The sequence below is a fragment of the Anneissia japonica genome, unplaced genomic scaffold (assembly GCF_011630105.1).
Source record: "Anneissia japonica isolate Jap-2015-1 unplaced genomic scaffold, ASM1163010v1 scaffold652_len952628_cov199, whole genome shotgun sequence".
Classification (NCBI taxonomy): domain Eukaryota; kingdom Metazoa; phylum Echinodermata; class Crinoidea; order Comatulida; family Comatulidae; genus Anneissia; species Anneissia japonica.
The window spans coordinates 831,530-837,054 of NW_022757608.1; positions in this window are offsets into that span (position 1 = coordinate 831,530).

Below are 5,525 nucleotides of genomic sequence, written 5' to 3' on the forward strand. Positions count from 1 at the left end.
TGACAAGTTCATGTATGGGAAAAGGGAGGCTTACTTTACTTCAACAAATGTTCTGCTTAGAGTTACTTCAAAGAAGTATTTGTTAATCAAATATTGTTTTTAAAGTAAACTGAATAATTATAAGGGATACATTTGTGGCAAAGACAAGCCAAACCAGTCACTCGTCGCAAAAATCGATTTTGAGTTATTAATACAGTGTTAGAGAGTAAAATAATAGCTATAAAATGGTAAAAAAATCATTCAAATCGGATATTTCCTTATGAAGTTACAAGCGTTTAAGCACACAGCTGTTTAAAGAATAATATATGAGAAATCAGCCTTCAAAGTTTATGATTTCAGACAATTCTCATGCAGAAATTATCTTTAAATCCTTAAAAAGTGTTGTTTTAACATTGAAAATGGGGGAAATAACAGCATAGGATGGTGTGTAGATATATAAAGGTTAGTTTAGTGCAATAAAATAGATTTTTAAAAATTTGACATTCCAGCATGTTTTGGCCATTTTCTCTGAAACACAATTTGCGACTAGTGACTGGTTTGGCTTGTCTTTGCCACATTTATTTAAGCAACTTATTTAATTGCATACTTGGTTTCTACTCCCCGCCAAGTAAATTTAAGTGCCTAAAACTATACTAAATAATGTAAACTGAAATACTATATTATATACATAGTTATATGGCAATTATGCTAAGAATTAAAATGGCGTGTAGTTGTGAGGGTAAAGTAATTATGGTAGGATCAAATGGTATTGCTAAATCCCAAAAACCTCCTAAAACACACTGTAGAAAACCAAACAATTAAATTGTGATTGACTCACTTGGTATATCAATAAGAAAGTTAAATATTTATAAGAAACTATTTTTTGGTTAAAATGTTGATTTTTTTTTTTTACCTTTGAATATTTTATCATTGAATATGTAATTTCTGCAAAAAGTAAAATGTAAATGGCAATTTATTTGATGTTAGATTCCTTTTAAAAACTAAATTATTTCAGTTGTGTACTTCTTCTTTAATCTTTACTCTCATTTTGTACACTCAAGATAATAGCAGGCCTACTATTTTACTACATATATTCTACAAATCTACAAATATTGTCATGACAGGGCCATGGCCATCGTTAAATGAAGTCAGAGCCAAAAATATAGTAGGCCTATCATATTAAATACGTCATCTAACATCATGGGAACCTAAACTTTAATTACAATTATTTGTTATATACTAGGCCTATTCGAAATTATTATTTTAAGACGTTAACATAATACATACTGATTAATAATAGCTGAGATTTGATGCACATTGCAGAATTAATAATCGTTTTTAGTATATCTTACTGAATATTTATTGTCTACCAAATGAAATATGAATTATAGATGAATCTTTAAAAATACAATTTATACAATATTAATCTTGTTTTTATATAGATAAATGTTCAATAAATTCTATCTTTCATTTAAAAAAACCGAAATTCAGCGCGTCTATTTTTATTCCAATCAATGGCGTTTGTAAACGTCCACTGACGTCATCGTCGAATCTCAGGACTTTCGACGGTAAAGCTGGCATGCCTGCCTAGATCTCAGGCCAACCAATAATAAACAAAGTGGTTTTTTTTTTATAATATAGACCTATGGCGCATCCTGTACATGCACTTTAACTTTTACAACAAAAGCCTAGGCCTAGTAGTACGTCCTACTGTATTTAGGCCTAGGCATACACTAGTTTGTTGTCGTCGGGGTATAGGCCTAATTCTGTCTCTAAATGAACGAGGAGCGAACCTAGCTAGTCAACATCTAGGCTAGGCTAATTGATTTTGTAATCAATAACCCACCTTAAAGGACTATCTGTCATTTTCTTCTTTGCAACAACGGACGGAAAAAATCAGTTATTCTACGTTATGATTCTTTATCACTAAAAATTAACAAACTCCGATTGACGCACTCCGTTTTGTTGTGTGTGTCTGCTGTTGAAAACAAACTTCCTAGCCTAATTTTGTGACTGGCTATGATGACTGAGATGGACCATGTTGATTTATTAATAATATTTTGTTTGGGATGGAAAAAGGGAGATTCAATTTCCCAAAAATGCTCCATCAGCACATAGTTTAGTGTGCGCTATGGGCAGTGTGGCTATGGAATTTACTAACCACACAATCCACAATCAGGTGATTAAGTCGCAATACTTTATCTGCATTAGTTGATTAAGTCGCAAAACTTTAGCTTCGTTTGGTGGCACCATTTACTCTAGGTAGACGGCGACCGGTTTCTTTACCGGTTGGTACATTTCTTGCAAACATTCAGCCAAAGGCCAGTGAAATTTGAGACGGCAGCCGGGTTTTTATCGATGTTTGCCATCCTTATGTGAGCCATCCATAGCGGTATTCTTCTTTGATGTTTAATTGGATTATTATTAAATAGCTCTATGGAGCCATCGTAGTCATGGTTTGCTGGAGTTGCGTTCAATTTAAATCTCCGAACTTCTAAAGCTGAGATCTATGAATGTAGGCTTGTATTAATTGCTACAATTTAAAAACGGATGACCAAATAATGAATTAGGTGCTAAATTTTGATTTTTAATGCTGGGTAGGGTCTAAAGTTAAAAACAGACATTCCGTCCGAGTGTGACTCATTAAAAAATTCGAGGGGGATTCGCTAGAAAAGGGGTGGGGGGATTCGCTAGAAAAGGGGGGGTCGCTAGAAAAGGGGGGGGGGGGTTCGCCCGAACCATAGAAACCCCTGGCTACGGCCTGAACTTTAAATCTCTAAACGATCGCGGCATTTCCGAACTCAAACTTATACTTAAACACAAAACCCACACCATAGGCCTTAATAGAGATATAACTCCACCAGGTCCCCATTCTCCTGGGTGAAGAGAAGCAATGCAGATAAAGTGTCTTGCTCAATTAGCATTCATTGTAGGGCTACTAATGTATTGTAGGGTGGGACTGGGCTGTGTTCTGAATATTTATCGCAGGCATATAGCTGGGTTATGCCTGTTTTAATGCTTTTAATGTAATTGAATTTTGCTTTCCGGCTGTAATAATAGGCCTACCCCGAAGAAAAAAATAATAAATCAACATTACACAATTTTTCCCAGATATAAGCCCCTAGATTAGGCCTAGGTCCGTTTAATAAATATAAATTTTACACTTATTTACTGTAAATATTAACATAAACATTATCTAAAAATACTACGCCTAGGCCGTATTTTAAAAGTTAATAGGCCTATTTTATTAATTTTGCATATTAAATTAAGTATACAGTACATTGTTTGCTTAATGTTTAATTACAAATTGTATGCTATTTTTAAGTTGTTTATGCAGATGTGTATAACAATTGACTAAATATATTGAAAATACATAATATAAAATATAAAATATATAATATAATATATTAAAACCAAAATGAAAAGCTAAAATCAGAGTCAAACATAGAATGCTAAACTCGGACAAACATTTGTCAATCAGATAGTTATCAATCAATGTAATATCAGGAGTGGCGCCAGGATTTGCCTACGGGTGGTGTTGGGAGGGGGAGGGTACCTAGTGTCCGATGTCCCCAACAAAAAAATCTCTCGAAAGTGTTCCAGTATGGGTGAAATCCCCCTCCCAAATATGACAATTTAGGGGTTTAATTTTTTATTTAATAGATTATAGAGTCTACTACAGTAGTTAGTATTTAATTACAAATTGTATGACATGTTCACGTTTTTGTAAATCTAGAATTAAAATTTTGTATACGCAGATCTGTATAACAAGGCCTGAATGTATTTCCTTAACATTGATTACATACTGTACATAAGACAAACATAAAAAGCTAAAATGAGAGTCAAACAGAGTGTGCTAGATTCAGAAAAATATTTAAATCCAATGTAATATCATTGGTTGGCGCCTGGATTTTCCCGACGGGGTAGGGGGATGGGGAAGAAAAATAGTGGGCGTGGTCGGATCTCTCAAAAGTGTTCCACCCCGCTGGCGCCACCCCTGGTTGGTTATAATAATAATAATAATAATAATAATAATAATAATAATAATAATAATAATAATAATAATAATAATAATAATAATAATAAATAATAATAATAAATATAATAATAAAACTAACATTAAAAGACGGCGATTGACTTATAAAGCAATTAGTAGAGCATGCATCGTACACTAGCGGAAAATTATTATACTTAGTTTTGATTTAATGCATTCAAAAATTTCATTCGGGCCTTGCAATTTGTTTAAAGCATTAAATCTAACTTTCGTATAATAATTTTCCTATAGTGTACTATGCAGAGCTCTACTAATTGCATACTACTATTAAATTAGCAATGACTAAGGGCGATGGCGACTGTATAAGTTGAGTAGCGGCGGTGTTACGTTGCGTAGCCAAGTTTGCGTCGTCGGTACCCACTTGGAAGCTGCAGAACCCTCGAGTTGTGTCACACTTTGCGTTGATACATTGCGTCTACGTCGTTGCGTTGCGTCCTAGTGGGAACCATGGAGATTGAGAAGGAGATCGCTCGAAAAAGCTACGCGCACGTAGCGCTATGCAAATGACCCAAGATCAAAGCTGCCGCAGCGCGTGAAGAACGTTTGCGCGATGCCTTTGATGTCTGATGTGTTCCCCGCCATCAAATTTTCAGCAGGCATAGTTTACCAAAAAATTGAACATGGCGAAATGGAGAGCACCTTCTTTTCTCGATGCGCACTACATACAGCCAATCACTATGGCTGCGCAATCGTTTCCATTTTGAAGCTGATACACTTATTTCATATAATATCAAACATTAATATTTTCCATCAAAAAAAGTTTCGAATTTAATGGAACATTTACACGACTTTTAAAAGTATAGTATATTTCAACTTCAATTTCCATAAATTGGCCAACATTCGCTAATTATAATTTCAACAGATATTAATTAATAAATGATTGAGGATTATAATAAACTAAGTCATTTTAGGGTTAACGAGGGTTAATTATTCGAAAAATCAATCCAAAATCTGAGTATTTTTCAGTTTACGCTGACTAAGCTTTATAGTCGAACTAATCAATCTTTAGACAAAATTCGAATGAACACAGAAGTGATTTTAACATAAATATTTTACGGAATCCATTCCTGAAATATACAAATAATAACATACCAAAAGTCCGAAAAAATCTAATTAGGGGAACATTGTTCATTTATAGATATTTAATGGGTTAAAATCAAACGCTTTATTGCACAACTGCTCTGCTGGAAGCGTATAAATTCATGTCGTTGCCAAGTTGTTGCTAATGAAAAAACGTGAATTATAGGGTAATACGCCCGCGCGCGATCCAAAAGCGGGGAACACATGGGTTTGTCGCGTCAAAGGGATCTATGCGCACTAACAGTCAATCTCTATGGCTGTGAGAACATAGCAATTAGTTGTCGCGTCAAAGAGATCTGTTGCCGAGTGATCTCCTTCTCAAATACCACCTCCATGTGGGAACCAAGCTGGCGTTGCCGTCACGCTCCATAGTTCGTAGTAGAGACTGGTCGCGTAGTCAAAACGAAAAATG